Here is an 18876-nt window from a genome sequence, read left to right as displayed (position 1 = left end):
TGATCATATATTTGAGTTATAACAACAAAATGTAAATGTTGCTTACAAAGAATATTAGCAGTATTGCATTCAAGCTAGGTTCTGCGGTAACTCATTTAACTGCTGTGATAACCAGCAGTGATGAAAACAGTAATTTGAGTTGGTTTCCTCTAATTTATATTTTGATTTTAGCATTCATGAAACACTAAATACAGAAAAATTGCTACATCTTTGTAATTCTACCATTATTTAAGCTTGCTTAGCAGATAGTGTACTTTATCTAATGGTGTTTCATCAGCTTTTTTTTTGAGAAAGAAATAGATATTGATATAAATCCAACAAGTCTCCACCAGGTTCATTGACAACACTACATTGTGAAAATGTGTGGAGACAGTAATTGTTCATCAGGATTTCACAGAATATTTATTTGAATTGTTGTAATCTTGGTGTGTAAACAATAATGAAGTTTAATTTACAATGAACAGCAAAGTAATAAGATGATTAATTGGGACCGTTATATAACAAAATTATAGGAACTTGAGAAAGTAGAGGATGGGAAAATTTGACTTAACTGATGAAATTTCTTTCAACTTGACTTTTAACCCACTTTCACCAGCTGGGAATAAGAATCACAAAAGCTCTTTGTTTAGTTGATCTGGGATTTGAATCAATACTATATAAACTCACCACAGCACATTGTGTATTGCCTCTGGTTTCTAATGAAAATGCTTTGCAAACATTCTATTTACATTTTACATGTTATCCAAAATGGTCTTTAAAGAAAGGTTATAATCTAATTTATTCTCAAAATTTTCCTGATCATTCCTTGTAGGTTTCAATAATGAGGTTGGACCTAATTTTCTTGTCACCATTCCTTTGCTTTGACTGAATTTGAGTTCTACAATCAAGATTGTTGCCGTCAGAGTTCTGAGGAAAGGTCACTTAATCTGAAACGTTAACTTTGATTTCTTTCCACAGATGCTGTCAGACCTGCTGAGCTTTTCTAGCAATTGACACCAGGTCTAATTGCATCTTAATTCAATAAGCACACTAACATTGCAAGAATAATCACTCCACAAAACCAACACTTTCATAACTCAATCACGAGCCTGATAGAAATCAGGACAGAGCATGTCCTTGTTTGCCACGTATGTTAGGTAGCCTGATTTATTTTTAATTGTAATAAAAATTAATAGCATTTCAAGGAGTTCAAAGCAGATCTTGAAAAGAAGGATTGAAACCTGTAAATGAGAATGACTGTGCAAAGCCAAGTATTTGCTTGAGACTTCTGTTTGGCTGCCAGCTTATAAGGTGCAATGTATAATAGTGTCTTTCTGGGCCTGGATTCAGTCTTGAAAGCTCGATAGATGCCTCATAGCATGTCTGAACAGGTTAACTGTCTGATTAAAAATGATTATAACTGTAGCTTAGCTAAAGTTTGCAAACAATATAGAATACCTACACTGGCAAAGGCTGAGGCAAGGTTTGGCATTATACAACCCGAAAACACCATGAAGGAATTTTACTCCCTTCTCTATTATATATTGCATGCATGCATAAACACACAGTCTTGTACTAACAGCCCAAGATAGTTTTTTTAAAAATATATTTTTAAAAATGCAATTTTTTTCCTTTTGAATATTACATCAAATTCAAAACCAAACAATTCAAACTAATATTAAAAAACTAACCTGCTAATTACATAAATAAATATCAATGAATAACTAAGCTAAAAAAGAAAAGCCTTAACAATAATAATAATAATGATAATAAGCATAACACAGCTGAGCAAAACAAAGCAATAGCCCTCGATCATCGAGCGCATAATTTTATACATATTCATTTGTTCGTAGTTCCTCCCCTCTGGATACCAGATTCATTATACTGAATTGCCATGGTTGTATAATGGCTCTTATTAGTATGGTGGACAAATCAGTACCCAAGTAGTCCAAAAAGGGCTGCCACATCTTACAGAAATTCTCAGTTTTATGGTGCCCTATACTCATAAGAAAGTCCAATGGGATGTGCTCCATGATCAGTTTATGCCAGCCTGCCAACCCCACGGGATTTTCCGATACCCACCCTAACAGAATATCCTTTCTGGCATAAAAGGCGAGGACACAGAAAAGCCTTTCTTTTTATGTGCATTTAATGTAAGTGAATGAAAAAAGCCAAGAAGAAGGGATACCGGGTCCAAGTCCACCTCCATCCCCAAGCCCTTCTCTATTTCACCTACCACAGTGCTCCAGTATGCCCACAGTCTGTGGCAGGACCAAAGACAATGAGTAAGCACGCCCATGCTCACTTTACATTTAGGATACATTGGAGATGCTCCCGCTTTAAATTTAGCAAAGTGACCTGGAGTCAGACGTGTGTCAAAAATGAAGTTTGGCAACATTGCCCTCCATCCCTTGACAATATTGGGCTACGGCAATATTAACTGTTCTCATTTTGTGGATTGCAAGGCATGGGTCTGCATTTTCCCAGATATTCTCCCATATTTTCAGAAGAGATCTCAACATCCAACTCCCTTTCCCATACCTTACAGAGCCATTCGGTCTCGTCTGAGGGACATTCTCCCAATAGATGATAAGCGTTGCTAACAGATAATGTATCCTCAACACTCAACACCCTCTTCTCCATGTCGGACCGAGAAGGATCAATTAGAAGTGTGGTCTCTTTTTGTATGAAGTTTCTAATTTGAAAGAAACAGAAGAGGTCCCTACTGGGCAGTTCATATTTCTGAGCCAACTGGTCGAAGGATATCAATATGTCCCCTTCGAATAAATCACCCAGGCAAGACACGCCCCGGCTGCCAATAATTCCTGATGAAGGGCTCCTGCCCGAAATATCTATTTTCCTGCTCCTCAGATGCTGTCTGACCTACTGTGCTTTTCCAGCACCACTCTAATCTTGACTGAAATCTCCAGCATCTGCAGTCCTCATTTTCACCCTGCCTATAGTTTAAACCCAGAGTTCATCATCCCTGGACGAAAGTCCAGCATACCAACTATGTGCGTCAAAACTGAAGTTTGGCATCATTGCCCTCCATCCCTTGACAGTATTGGGCTATGGCAATATTCCTTAACTGCTCCATTTTGTCTCAGAACAGCAGGCTATGAAAGGGGCATCTTGCCTGAGATGCTTCGATGTCCAACCAAAGTGAGTGAGGGTCCCCCCTGGGCCCTATCATTCACGTAAGATAGCACTGAACTGAACTGATAGTTTTTGATACCTGGGAGGCCCACTCCCAGGCGGCACGGTGGCACAGTGGTTAGCACTGCTGCCTCACAGTGCCAGAGACCCGGGTTCAATTCCCGCCTCAGGCGACTGACTGTGTGGAGTTTGCACGTTCTCCCCGTGTCTGCGTGGGTTTCCTCCGGGTGCTCCGGTTTCCTGCCACAATCCAAAAATGTGCAGGTTAGGTGAATTGGCCATGCTAAATTGACCGTAGTGTTCGGTGAAGGGGTAAATGTAAGGGAATAGGTCTGGGTGGGTTGCACTTCAGCGGGTCGGTGTAGACTTGTTGGGCCGAAGGGCCTGTTTCCACACTGTAAGTAATCTAATCTAATCCTCCTAGTCTGCAGGATAACTGCAATTAGTCAGTTTAATTGGGGGCCGCTTGTGATACCAGATAAAAGAACTAAACCAGCCACTCAGTCTTCTAAATATTTGTTTAGTAAAAAGCAAAGGAAGCATTCGCATAGGATACAATAGGTGGGCTATCCGACCTAAATAAGAGATCGGAAGCGCCTCCCAACTATGAAGTTCCTGCTTGAATAAATGGGCAAATTGGCTTTAAATAGCTGATCAAAAATGGGAGTAATAAATATACCTAAGTAGAGAAAGCCTTCCTGTGACCATCTAAAAGGGAACAAAGCACAAAGAACAAGGAACGGGCCCTTCGGCCCTCCAAGCCTGAACCGATCCAAATGTACTGTCTAAACCTGTCGGTCAATTCCTAAACATCTGTATCCCTCTACTCCCCACCTACTCATGCATTTATCCAGACGCATCTGAAATGAATCTACCGTGCCTGCCTCTACCACCTCTGCTGGTAATGCGTTCCAAACGCACACCACCCTTTGTGTGAAGAAGTCCTTGTCACGTGTATTCCCCTTAAACTTTCCACCTCTCACCTTGAAAGTGTGACCTCTCGTTGTTGAATCCTTCACCCTGGGAAAAAGCTTGTCTCTATCCACCCTTCATGATTTTATAATCCTCAATCCCCCCCTCAATCTCCTTTTATTTCTAGTGAAACTAAACCTAACCTACTCAACCTTTCTTCATAGCTAGCACCTTCCAAAACAGGCAACATCCTCGTAAACCTTCTCTGCACCCTCTCCAAAGTTTCCACATCCTTTTGGTAATGTGGCGATCAGAACTGGACACAGTATTCTAAATGCAGCTGAACCGATGTCTATTACAATGTTAACATGACTTGCCAGCTCTTATACTCAATACCCCGTCCAATGAAGGCAAGCATACTATCCACTCAGGATAAGGCACTCTGGGGAAACCACCCATGGGCATGGCCTCTGACTTCGCAAAATTGATCTTATAACTTGCTGTGGGAGGAAAACACCAGTCTCAGAGTCAGAGTTGGGGTTCAATGACAGAGGTTATTGCACAAGGAAATACCGGAGCTCCAGGGAGAGAGAGAAATACCAACAGTACAGTGGTTAGCTACGAGCCTTCTCTCAACCCAGAGCACATCTCAAGAAATTTTAATACATCTTGTGATACAATAGGTCATGATGAGATTATTGTCTTTGTAACGTGGTTTGGTTATGGCAATCATTACAGAATCGTTGATAGTTTTGATACAGTCTTTGTCAGTTCCAGCACAGCCTTTAAGTTCCGCGTGGTCATTGTCAGTTTCAGTGTGGACATTGTCGGTTTCAATGTCTGCGTGGAAATCTATTGCTGTGGCAATGGGCGCTAATCGCTCTTCCTGAGAAGGATGATTACTGCACCCCTGGCTATTGGCATTTCGTATTGAGTCTGTATCAAGTTGTTAGCATTTCTATAAGAGGTGTTGGCTGGATCCAGACACTTCGGTGGGCAGTATTCATTACTCATGTGTATTCCCACCTGCCTTAAACTAATCAACTGGGTTGTGAGTGCATTGTTCTAGCATTCTGGTGGCCCCAGGCAGTGTCTGTATCTGCTCTGCTGTTAACCTCCATATTGTGATCCAGCGGCCATCTTGTGTGTCAAGTTGGCCAACTGATGGCTCAGCGGCCACCTTGTGTGTCCATGTGCCTGGTGTCACCCTGCCCTGTGCCATCTCCCTCTTCAAACCCGAGAGCCACCAAATAGATTGGTGCATTGTATCAGGTGTGGCACTGAGACTGCTGGGTTTGATAAGAAGACAAGAACATCATCTGCATACAGTGTGATCTTATGTGACTTCATCCCCACTTCTAGAGCGGTTATTTTGCCTCTGCCAGCAGTTCAATCACCAATCACCAATGGTGACAAGGGACAGCCTTGTCGATTACCCCTACAAATATTAAAATTGCTTAACCGTACACCATTGGACCGCAGCAAGAGGATCAGTATACAAAAGCTCCATCCACCTGATGAAGGTCTCTTCCAGGCCAAACCGCTTCAAAGTATGGAAAAGATCCTGTCAAATGCTTTTTCCGCATCTAAGGTGATCACCAATCCCTGTACCGATCACTGTTGACATACTTGAATCATGTTAAGTAATGTCCTGACATTACCCACCGATCTGCAATCTTTTATGAATCCTGTCTGATTCTCCTTAATGATGGAGGGCAGTACAGTTTCTCGCCTTAATGCTATAGTCTTGGATAGCATTTTGAAGTCAACATGCAGGAGTGAAATGGATCTATAGGAAGCACAGACCTCTGGGGCCTCCCCCTTTTTTTAAAGAATGAGAGAGATGTTTGCCTCTCTTAGAGATGGTGGGAGGAGGCCACGATTACGTGAGTCATTAAACATACTAAGCATTGGCTCTGACAATATACTTATAAATTCCTTATAGAACTCACTGGGGAGCCCGTCAGGACCCAGCGCCTTCCCATTCTGGAGCTGCCTGACAGCCTCCTGCACCTCTTCCTCTGACAGTGGGGCATTGAGGAGAGACTCTTGTTCAGGGGTCACTCCCAGAAGGTCCAAATTCTTTAAAAACAATACTCCATTCTAACCCACCCACTCTCTCAGCATTCAGATTGGTTAATTCGGAGTAAAATCTCCAGAATGCTGCATTCATCCTTTTAGAATTGTAGGTCAAATTTCCAGTTTCCTCCTTGATCAAGGTAATGTCCTGGGAGAGACACTTTTTCCTAGCAAGGTATGCTAGGCACTTGCCCAATTTATCCCATGCTCAAACAACCTTTGACTTGCAAATGTAAGCTCCTTCTTGGCTGTCCGTGTGAGCATGGAGTTCAGTGTAGACTGAAGCACTGGGATTCTCTGCAGTTTAACCAGTGAGGGCCTGCCAAAATATGCCTTTTCAGCTACTTTCAAACATATCTCAAGCAAGCGTTGCTGCTCACCTGTGCATCACCTCTTCCTGACTGAATAGGAGGTAACCAACCCCCTAGCATAAACTTTAGCTGTTCGGCTTCTAGCCAAACCTGAATTACTGTCTAATAAAGCCCTGGACTCAGTAGAAAATAATTCAATAAACTTGCTGTCTTGAGGATGAAGGGGTCCAGTCACCAGTGCCTCGAGCTTACCACAGTATCCTTACTCTTAACCATTAAATACACTGGGGCATGATCGGAAATAGTGATATTGCCAATTGTATATGACACCACCAAGCCCAGATGTGCTGCAGGAGTCAGAAAAAGATCAATCCTGGTATTGCATTTATATGGGTTCAAAAAGAATGTGAAATTCCTGCCGGTAGGGTGAAGGTGCCTCCAAACATCTACCAACCCCAATTCAGCACACAGATTCCTTAATCTTTTAGATTGCAAAGAAGATATCAATGGGCCTTTGGGCAATTGAAATCTCCTCCTATGATAATATGCTGAGAGGTAAGGTTAGCCAATCTAGAAAATGCATCTGTCAAGAATTTAATTGGGTGGGCCGGGGAAGAGTAAACATTTAAAATTCTGTATTCTTCCCCATACATCAAAGCTTTACGGATTATAAATCTCCCGTGTGTGTCTTTAATGCACTCTAATAACTTAAATGGGAGATTCTTTCTAACTAAAATGGCCACCCCTCTACTCCTCTTATTGAAAGATGAAAGATAAACCTGGTCATACCTATTCTGTTGCAGCTTCAAATGCTCTGCATCATCCAAGTGTGTTTCTTGTTATAACGCAACATCCACCCACTCCCTTTTAAGGCTGGAAAATACCTTATTCCTCTTGACAGGTGAATGACTCCTATTAAAATTCCAGGTGCACCACTTAAACACATCCTTAGCCATAACCTTCTATAGCACCATCTAGACACCAGAGAGATAGAACCTGAACTAGATATCACTGAGCTTTAATGCAAAAGAATCCACAAAACTTAAAAACTACACTCACTAAAATAACTACAGCCAACAATTATACAGAACTTACAAAAACTATGTACAGCAAAAACAGAAAAACAAAAAAAAAATCGCCAAAGGCACGGATTAGAGGAATTTACCCCATTCAAAGGGGGTACCTACACATCCTACAGTCCTAGTAACCATCCCAATTGTCTTCTCAACTCCCATCAGCTAGAGTCACACCACATAAACCAAGTAAACTAAAAATAAATATGTCACCCATCCCTTAACACAACTTAAGATTAAAGATAAATACTCTATCCATCCGGGACATCATTTCTTGTAACTAATTACCAGAAAGGAGACTCCAAGTCCTTTTTAAAGGGGACCAAACCCAAACAACTCTGTCCTCTACGCCTATTCGGCCATTTGATTTAAGTCAACGTATCCACAAAGTTCTTCGCTTTCTCTGGCCAGTCGAACAAATCTATGGATCCATAATGATTGATCTGAAGCACTGCTTCGGATATAATAATCTTAATCTTAAAGAATACTGGATCCCAAGCGCTCTCAATCTCCTCCTGATGCCATCATAGGACTTCATTTTCCGGACCACTCCCACTGAGACGTTTTGAAAAAACATGACCCTGGAGCCGCCACATACCAACGCCCTCAAGTGCCTCCCCTGGGCTATAGAGACTTCCATGACCCTCTGCTTGTCTTCATGATGACGGAACCTCACCAGGACAGTGTGTGGGTGCTGATCCTCACCTGGCTTTCATGCTGCGATCCAGTAGGCTCTTTCAATTGTTACATTTCCCTTCTCAACCTCCAACCAAGGAACCACTTCTCGAAGAACTCCATCGGCCGCTCACCTTCCATCCTCTCCAGTATGCCAACAACACGCAAGTTTGTTCTTCTGCCCTGTTTTTGAGATTGTCTTCTAGATCCAACAGACCATGGACTTGTGTTTCCAGGGCTTCAATCCAGCTCTTGGAGGAGTCAGTCTTTGCCTCCACTCCTGCAGCCTGGTGCTCGAGCTCATCAGTCCTTTTTCTCAGATCTTGCAGCATAGCAGATACAGAAGGCAGCTTCTCAATTTTTTTTTCCCTAGATCTGCCTCCCCAGGACCTCGTGAGATTTGGCCAGTTCCTCAACCAGGGTCTGGTGAATTAGCAAGCCCACTGCTTCAGAGGGCTGTGCCATGGCCCCAGCCTCAAGCGATGTTTAGATTGATTCTAATCTAAAAAGTGCACCCCCTCACAGACTTAAGACACTCTGCACTCACTACACACACACATACACTTTCTCACACTCACAACCCCCAACCCAGACAGACACACACACACACAGACAGACAAAGACCCACATGCACACATATATTTTGTGGGGTGAATTTGTACTTTCACGGTTACATTGTACTTTGCTCAAAAACTGCATGCATTCATGTAGAACTCTGAGCTCAAAAACTGCATGAATTTATGTAAAACTCCGTTATCTCACTTTTTAGATTAGAATCAATCTAAACATCATGGCATAGACAGAGAACACAGGGAGCCAACACCTTCAACATATTGTCTAGCTATCACCATTGTTAACAGCTAACCTGAGAATGCAACCTTTTTTAAAAAAAAAGGTTTTGTGATTTACACATGAAAGTGAAACTATCACTGTATTCTAACAGATGAAAGGCTTAACAGACAATCAATTTTTCAATGTATAATTTCAGTTACATCACACTGTAAATTTTTGCTATAAATTCTGTTAGGATTGAGCCCTCCACTACCACCTGATGAAGGAGTGACGCTTTGAAAGCTAGTGTGCTTCCAATCAAATCTGCAGGACTATAACCTGGTGTTGTGTGATTTTTAACTTTGTACATCTGGGTTGGAACAGTTAAGTTGCCTGACAACATCCAAATCAGAACTGATCAAAATAAACATCTGGTTAAATTGTCATCCAATTCTGATGGTGGTTAATGCTGGCACAGCTATATCAGTGATTGCAGAACCAGTTTTGAACAAAATTCACTCTGGACTCCAACCCTTAAGTTTGCATAAGAACTCGACTCTAATAAGAACCTACACAGGGGAACTTTTACAGATTAAGGGTACAATTTCGGTTTCGGTCTTGTATGAAAAACAGCTGGTTCAGTTCCCACTAATTGCAGTAAAAGGCTCAGGCACAATCCTGATGAGGTGAAATAGGTTGAGAAAGATTCACCTTGATTGGCTTCTCATTTTTCAATTAGAAAATGGCTGCCTTAATGAAGTCTTAATTAAATACCTTTTCAGGAAGGTCTAGGAGCTATTAAAGAAGCCAAGGCCACCTTGCATGTTTGTCTTCAAAGGGAACAATGCATGTTCCAGGCGCCCCAAGTCCCCAAGCCCACCTTGGGCTACAGAGTTGACAAGGCTGGGGTACACCCATCGAAGGATAAAATGAGGGCAATCAAAGGTACCCTGGCTCCCACATCAGTACCGGGGCTTAGGTATTTCCTTGGATTGTTGAATTATTACAGAAAGCTCATATGTAACCTGGCTTCCATCTGCTCTCAAAAACAGGTCAGCTTTGGAAATAGTCGCGGAACCAAGTTATAGCCTTTAGGAAAGTGAAAAAACAGCTATCATTGTTTTAAGGTGTTGATGCCAAGCAAGATCTGGTGCTGACATGCAATACCTCCTTGTACCGTATTGGAGTAGTTTTAGATCACAAATGGTCTGATAATGAGTAATGCCCAATAACATATGCCTCCCAGATTTTGGTTGATGCACAGCACATATACCAATAAAAAAGGAAATAAGTAGGGAGAAGATTAAATATGAGGATAAGCTAGCCAGTAATATAAAGGAAGACTGTAAGAGTTTTTATATATATGTAAAGGGTAAAAAAGGCAAAAGTGTATATTGGACCACTGAAAAATGACGTTGGAGAGATAGTAGTGGGGAACAAGGAAATGGCTGAGGAACTGAATAATTACTTTGCATCAATCTTCATGGAGAAAAACATGAGTAATATCCGAAAAATTCAAGAGAGTGAGGGGGCAGAGCCGAGCATGGTGGCTATTACCAAGGAGAAGGTGCTAGAAAAACTGAATGCTGTGAAAATATATAAATCACCTGGACCAGATGGACGACAACCCAGAGTTCTAAAGGAGATAGCTGAAGAGATAGTGAAGGTGTTAGTGGTGATCTTTCAGGAGTCACTAGAGTCAGGGAGGATCCCAGAGGACTGGAAAATCACTAACATGACATCCCTGTTTAAATAGAGAGTAAGGCAAAAGACGGAAAAATACAGGCCACTTAGCCTAACCTCGGACAGGATTTTGGAGTCCATGGTGAAGGATGAGATTTTTGAATACTTGGAAGTGTTTGTAAAATAGAGCAAAGTCAGCGTGGTTTCATCAGGGGAAGTCATGCCTGACAAATCTGCTAAAATTCTTTGAGGAAACAAGCATTCAGAAGTCTGAAGTGCAAAGAGACTTGGGAGTTCTAGTCATGGATTCTCTAAATGTAAACCTACAGGTTGAGTCAGTAATTAGGAAAGCAAATGCAATATTAGATTACTTATAGTGTGGAAACAGGCCCTTCGGCCCAACAAGTCCACACCGACCCGCCGAAGCGCAATCCACCCAGACCCATTCCCCTACATTTATCCCTGCACCTAACACTATGGGCAATTTAGCATGGCCAATTCACCTAACCTGCACATTTTTGGATTGTGGCAGGAAACCGGAGCACCCGGAGGAAACCCACGCATACACGGGGAGAATGTGCAAACGCCACACAGTCAGTCGTCTGAGGCGGGAATTGAACTCAGATCTCTGGCGCTGTGAGGCAACAGTGCTAACCACTGTGCCACCATGCCGCCCATATTGACATTTATTTTGAGATGACTTGAATATAAAAGCAGGAAAGTTTAAAATCAGGTTAGATTCTTCCAGTGACAGTAACATTGATGGTTTATCTGCTAGTGGGAGTTAGCTCAAGGCATCCGCATTTGCTACTTGGTCTCTGGGATGCTGTTCCAACGTGCAGTCGTACACACTTAAAATGAGAGCCCAACACTGAATTCGACCTGTAGCTCTATAAATCTCTGGTCAAACCAGTTCTAGAGTATTATATGCAGCTTTGGGCCCCATATCTCAGGAAGGATTTATTGGTCCTGAAGCATGAACAGATGAGGTTCACAAGAGTATTCACAGGAATGAAAAGCTTAACATATGAGGAACATTTGAAGACTCTGGGACTATACTTGATGGAGTTTAGAAGGATGAGGTGAGATCTAATTGAAACCTATAGAATACCGAATGGCCTGGACAGAGTGGATGTTGGAAAGGTGTTTCCATTGCTAGGAGAGACTAGGACCTGAGGGCACAGCCTTAGAATAAAGGGAAGACCTTTTCAAACGGAGATAAGGATTTTTCAGCTAGAGTGCGGTGAATCTATGGAATTCACTTCCACAGAAGGCTGTGGAGGCCTGGTCATTGAGCACATTTAAGATGGAGATAGATAGCTAGGTTCTTTATTGTCAAGAGGATCAAGGGTTACAGGGAGAAAGCAAGAGAATGGGGTTGAGAAACTTATCAGCCATGATTGAATGGCAAAGATGACTTGATGGACTGAATGGCCTAATTTCTACTCCTATGTCTCATGGTCTTATAGAGAAGGAAAATTTGGCTATCATCTTTGATGTAAGAACATTCCACCAATATCTTAACTGATGTAAATTTATAATAGTAACAGACCACAAATCCCTGCTAGAGTTACTCGCTGAGGTCAAGGCAGTACCACCCATAGCTACAGGTCGAATTCAGTGCTGGGATCTCCTTTTAAGTGTGTATGTTTACTCGTTGGAGCCGCATCCTAGAGGCTAAGTAGCAAATGCAATTGCCTTGGGCCAACTCCCACCAGCAGATAAACCACTGATGTTGCTGTCACTGGAAGAGTCCAAACTGATTTTAAACTTTCCAGACAGATTAAATGAGAATTTAAATGACAGTTGGTGAGAATTTATGTCTGGTGACCAGGATTCAATGCAGATATAGCTGCGTTGGTGGGCCAGTGCCCAAAGTGCCAACGAGGATAAGAATTACTGCAGTAGCTCCCCCACATTCATGGGAATAGTTATATAAACTCTGGACTCGGTTGTATGCCAACTATGCCAGCCCTTTCATCAGCTCAACATTCTTAGTCATTGTGGGCACCCACTGAAAGTGGTTGAATGTGCATTGAGTTCATTTGTCAAACACAAGGACAACGATAGAAAACTTGAGAGCATCTTTGCAGGACATGGGCTCCCAGAAGTGTTAGTCACACTCAACGGACCATCATTTACTAGCAAGGAGTTTGAGTATTTCCTGAAGTCAAATGGCATTCATTATATCAGGACAGTTCCATGCCATCTATCGTCCAATAGTCTGGCAGGAAAAGCAGCCCAAACTTTGAAAGCAGACTTAAAGAAACGGCCTCCAACTTCTCTTAAAACTAAACTGTCCCGGTACCTATTTGATTATTGGACCACCCCTCATGCAACTACAGGGATAGCTCCAGCAGAGTTGCTAATAGGGTGAAGACTTTACATTAGGTTAATCTGATCTTCCCAGATCTGGGGGGCAGAAGGTGAAACGGCATCAGGAATGTGAATGCCAGACACAAAACTCTTCTAAGCAAGAGAGGCACTTTACCTCAATGGGCTAAGTTTCGTGCCAAAACCACAGAAATGGCCCCAAATGGGTAAGATGCATGGTCAATGCTAGGTCAGCTCCTGTGATGTACAAAGTTTGATTGGGTGAGGCAATTCTGAACAAACATGTGGACCACATGAAAGCTGCAAAGTTGCAAACAGGGCAGGAGCAAAACATACCCATTTCATCAGAACAGCCAGAAAGGATGTTGGAAGCCAGGGGTTCTACCCCTCCATCTAGGAGTTTGAGATGGACTCCACCTTGCTGTTTGAAATGTACGTGGCAGATGTTGCACCTTCCTCATTTTTACTGAAGAAGAGGATGAATTTCTTCCGAGATGCTCCAGCCGCAAGAGGTGGACTACAGTCCAGTACACGCTGCCCATATCCAAGCCTGAGTCAAAGGAACGGCACCGTGCGATAAAGCCCCAAGGGAGGCTATACAAAAAAGGTTATGTCAACATCCATGGACTTAGTCAGGGAGGGATAAAGTGATTGTAATGAGGTCAGCAAGGTGGATCTCGTAGAATATGAGTTCCCTGACTGGGGCTACTAACCTGGGTCAAAGAGTGCGGTACTGGAAAAGCACAGTTGGTTAGGCAGCATACGAGGAGCGGGAGAGTTGACGTCTCGAGCATAAGCTCTTCATCAGGAATGAGGGGGTAGCCCAAAGGGGCTGAGAGATAAATGGGTGGGGGGTGGGGCTGGGGGAAAAAGTAGCTTGCTTGCTTTTGTACTCTATGCTGCTAGTAATCAAGCCAAAAGAATCTATGCTTTATTTTCTACTCTCCACACTTGTCCTGCCACCGTTAATTATCTTTGCAGATGTACATGAGAAAGTGAGGATTACAGATGCTGGAGATCAGAGTCAAAAACTGTGACACTAGAAAAGCACAGCATTTCAGGCATCATCTAATGAGCAGGCGAATCGACATTTCGGGCATAAGACCTTCCTATACTGCTGCACCCCTTTTAGAATTTACTCTCCCATTTCATATTGTCTTTAAGGGTTCCTCTGACCAAAGTGCATCACCTGTACTTCACACTTCTCTACATGAAATCTTGTTTACTCCACTAGGAGATTGAATAAGTTGGTGATCAGTCCAGCAATCTTTATGGTGCTAGTGTTATGTACATCTCAGTGATCCTTTGCTTGTTCAGACCACAGGTGTTGCCACAAAACTTTATGCTTGCCCCACTGTTAAAATAGATTGTTAAGCCTGTTCTAGAAATTTCAAAGCTCCTCCATGCTTCAGAGATTTGTATGAGCTACACTTGACACCTGAACTCACTGGAGAAGGGCCACCAGTGGTTCCTTTGCAAGAACCTCCAAGTCAAGTGGTATGAAATTTATCCAAAAGCTCTGTCATCTCTCATGCCAAGGATCAAGCCTTCTGTATGTGTGAAACCAAACTGACTAGGTCTGCCTGAATACAATCATGAGTTCAAATAGGCACCACTTTTGCTGGTGAAGGTTTTATGTTGCATTGAGTGAATTATGAAAATTTAGGGTGGATGTAAATGACAAGTGAGCATTGTAGAATTGTAAAGGTGTCAAATTATTTTAGTAATCTGATCGTTAAGAATTGAAGAAAGAAAGCCATTTTGCCAGTGTCTAAAAGTTGAAAGTATCTGTTTTAACAATTTGAATGGCTATTTGTTGATATTATCTTAAGTACTACCATTACAACATTATTTTTGGTTAACTGCTTTCCACAACCTATCATCATCGCTGCTACAGCTGCCTGGGCCTACTTCCACTGCTGCTGTCTTGGGCCTCACCAACACCTGGGACTGTTGCTGCTGCTGCATGGGCCTACCTCCTCTGCTGTTGAATCCTGACTCAATCACCTTCACCTTAGTCAGGCCTGGATTCGGAGCATCCAGAATCGACCGCCTGTACGTTTCGCGGCCGTATGCCTCCTACTTTCTGGCGGCATTGCCTGGTGTGGGTGGAGCTCCTTCCGTTTAGCACCCAGCTTGGGTCTGCGTACTGGCACTTTCACAACCTGCTGCTGGAGGTCGAGCGGTTCCAGAACTCATTTCGTCAGCTCTGGGCTGACTGGAGAAGGAACAAGGAAGCTGGAAGGCTTCCCCTCCCTGAGGCTATGGTGGCAAGGTCACATCCATGTTTTCTGCCAGGGATACGTGAGGGGGTCGACGAAGAGGCAGAAGTCGAGGATCGAGGAGTTGGAGAAGGAGGTGTTCAATCTGGAGTCACGTCCCGGTCAGCCCGATGTGAACCTCGCCCTGTGGAGGGTGTAAGAAGCAAAGACGACCGCACACCGAGACCTGCAGCTCATCAGGTCCGGGAGCGCGTTCGTGATGTTACGGATTCAGCTCCTCCAGGACCTGGGCCCCCCTTTGGCTCCCCCTTCCTCTATTCGCTGGAAAGAAGGTGTGACACCAATCAGCAGCTCCTTGTGCTGCTGGCTGACGATGGGTCCCCCATCTTAGATTCAGAGGGTATCAGGACTCAAATTCGTTCCTACTATACGGCTCCATTCTCTCTGGATCTGTCCAGTGAGGATGCCCGCAGAATTCTGTGGGAGGACCTGACACAGCTCAGCCTGGAGGATGCCGGAAGGCTCGACAATCCCGTCACTTTAGAGGAGCTGACTGGCGCCTTTGACTGGCAATCAAGGGGCAAGTCCCTGGGACTGGGCGAGCTGACAATGTAGTTCTTCAGGGTGTTCTGAGACATCCTGGGGAGCAATTACGCACAGGTCCATGGGGAGTATCTTAATGCCAGAGAGCTGTCCTTTCTTGGTCATTATCCTGCTGCTAAAGAAGGGGAATCTTCATTCCTTGAAGAACTGGCATCCAGACTCCTTCCTTGGTACGGTTTATACAATTTTCATCAGGGTTTCGGTTTCTTGCCTGTCTTACGTGGTGGCCCACATGATTCACCCAGACCAGTCCTACACGGTCTGTCAATGAGCTGGTCTGCCAAGCGTCTTCCTGTCTCTCAATCAGGGTTGATCATGTGTATCTGCAGGCATTTGGATTCGGGATGCAGTTCATTGCCTGGATCCAAATCTGTACATCACCACCGAGTGTCTTGTTAAAGTTACGGGTCCCTGATGGTGCCCCTTCACTTTGGGAGAGGAGTACATCAAGGCTACTCCCTTTCCAGCCAGCTCTATTCCCTGTGCATGGAGCCTTCTGTGCACCTCTTGCGGTGGTAGTTGTCAGGGCTGGTTCTGCGCAGCATGGGCACGGGAGTGGTCCTCTCTGCTTACGCTCTTCACTTTCACCCACCTGGCTGACCTGGAGAAGATGTAAGAGTGCCAGGCGGTGTACTCAGCAGCATCTTCCACCAGGAACAACTGAACCAAATATTCTGGACTACTGGTCGGTCCATGGTGGGTGAACTCTCTGCCGGAGGAGTTACGGGGATTCAGCTGGAGTACCACCCATCTCCTCTACCTGGAGGTCTACCTCAGCACAGATCCTGGCTGGAGCTGGAGGCCAAGGTCTCGGCTTGCCTAGGCAGCTGGACAGGACTGCTCCGAGTGCTGTCTTACAGGAGTCGAGTGCTGGTCATAAACCAGCTGGTGGGTACCATGCTGTAGTACCTTTGCTCCCTCCTCCTCGTTTTTTTGCTGGCATCCAGAGAATGTTGGTTCATTTCTTATGGGACAAAAAGATGCACTGGGTCGCTACGCAGGTCCTATCTCCCTATTGAGGAGGGCGGTCAGTTGCTGGTGTGTGTCCGCACCCAGGTGGCGATTTTCCACCTTCAGACCTTGCAGTGGTACCTTTACGTTGAGCATCCTGCTAGGTGGTGTGCCCTGGTGACGTATTTTTTTCCACCAGGTGCGTAATCTCAACTATGACAAGCATCTCCTGCTTATCGACCAGTGATGGTCTGGAGGTCACCCTGAGGACACTGTTTGTCATTTACCAGGATCTGATCACTCTTTCCAACATGGTTGACCCGCATTACACCTACCCACCAGCAGGTGTAGCAGCTTTCGTCAGGGAGCCATTGCTCAGGAATCTGCACCTCCGTACTCACGAGTCTGAATGGCTGTCGGAGGAGCGGGCTGTGGCAGTGACGGTGACCAGGGTCGGGGACGTGCTGGCTGGTGGTGGTGTGGGCTGGACCCTGCTGCAGGAGCAGACTAGCAGTAGAATCTGGTTCACTGCCACCACCATTCGACACCTCATCGGGAGCAGTGGATACATTGCTCTACACTGGGGAGACTGGAACTTCTCCGGGACACTCGCACCGATTAACCCCACCACCCTGTGGCCCAACATTTCAATTCCCCCTTCCCACTCTGCCAAGGACATGCAGGTCCTGGGTCTCCTCCACCGCCGCTCCCTCACTACCCGACACCTGGAGGCGAATGCCTCATCTTCCACCTCAGAGCACTTCAACCCCAGGGCATCAATGTGGATTTCACCAGTCTCCTCATTTCCCCTCCCCCCACCTTACCTCAGTTCCAACCTTCCAGCTCAGCACTGTCCTCATGACCTGTCCTATCTGCCAATCTGCCTTTCCACCTATCCGCTCCACCCTCCCCGCTGACCTATCACCTCCATCCCCACCCCCATTCACCTATTGTACTCTTTGCTACCTTCTCCCCAGCCCCACCCCACCCCCATTTATCTCTCCACCCTGGAGGCCTCCTGCCTGTATTCCTGATGAAGGGCTTTTGCCCGAAACGTCGATTTTCCTGCTCCGCGGATGCTGCCTGACCTGCTGTGCTTTTCCAGCACCACTCTGATCTAAACTCTGGTTTCCATCATCTGCAGTCCTCACTTTTGCCTGGCCATTAACAGGTCCAGGCAGCAGGCCGTGGAGGGGGTGGTTAGGGCTAATTACCTGCCCCTCTTCCGCAGTTACGTTTGGGCTCAGGTGTCCCTGGAGAAGGAGCACGCAGTGTCCACCAACACCCTCGAGATTTTCAGGGAGAGGTGAGCACCGTGGGGTGTGGTGTGCTTTATTTCCCCTTCCAATTTTGATTTAATCCCTGCCCTCCCCTTCACTTTTTCGTTCACGCAAGCACTACCCTTGAAGAAATGGGAGCTGCTTGTCACTGGCCACTCAGTGTTTCTTCCTGGTCATGGAATATGAATAAAGTTTTCAACGTTTGTTGTTTCTTCACTGTGTCCGACATCTACATGTACATGACATGGGTGTGCACACGCTGGGCAGGAATAAGCACTACTGTTTTGAGGAAAAAAAGTATAAACAAGGGATTCAGAATCTCCTTACTTCAGGGGACTGACTCTGAGCTGGCTGGCCACATTTAGTGTGTTACTGTTTTGCTTTTTTGTGACCTGATTCTTGAACTGGCTGATCTACACAGCCAATTTGTTACTATTATTCTTTTTTGAGGACTGATTTCTGAGCTGGCTGTTCTATATAGTTGATGTGTTACTGTTATATATCAGTTCTCACTAGGGAACTGTTGTTTCACTGGCTGGTTGCAGTCTGTGTGCTATTTTTGTTTTCGTTTGAGAAAGGACTATGCTGATTTTGTGGCAGGGCTTAGTCCTTGCACGATGGTTTCTTGTGTCTGCACTTTCTTTTTTGCATGTGTTTTCACTTTTTGGTGTTTGGGCTGAGCCCCTGTTAGTCACCTGCGCCTTTACAAATGAACTCTATCTCTCTGAGTGAGCCTGGGCCTCTCTAGTTGGACAAGGCCTCTGTAGAGATTGAACACTGTGTGTGTGCTATGAGGTGTGCAATTGCTGCAACTGGGGTAGACCCTGCCTTCAGGAGTGGACCCTGT

At 44.6% G+C, this 18876-nt stretch overlaps 1 protein-coding gene across 5 annotated transcripts in view; it reads left to right on the top strand.

Annotated features, from left to right (window-relative positions):
* The window catches only part of abcc4 (ATP binding cassette subfamily C member 4 (PEL blood group)), a 471758-nt gene that overhangs the window by 369328 nt on the left and 83554 nt on the right, over positions 1 to 18876 (top strand). The gene's annotated exons all lie outside the window — the stretch shown is intronic.

This window comes from Chiloscyllium punctatum, chromosome 9, assembly GCF_047496795.1.
Source record: "Chiloscyllium punctatum isolate Juve2018m chromosome 9, sChiPun1.3, whole genome shotgun sequence".
Classification (NCBI taxonomy): Eukaryota; Metazoa; Chordata; class Chondrichthyes; order Orectolobiformes; family Hemiscylliidae; genus Chiloscyllium; species Chiloscyllium punctatum.
This window is presented reverse-complemented; position numbering and strand designations above follow the sequence as displayed.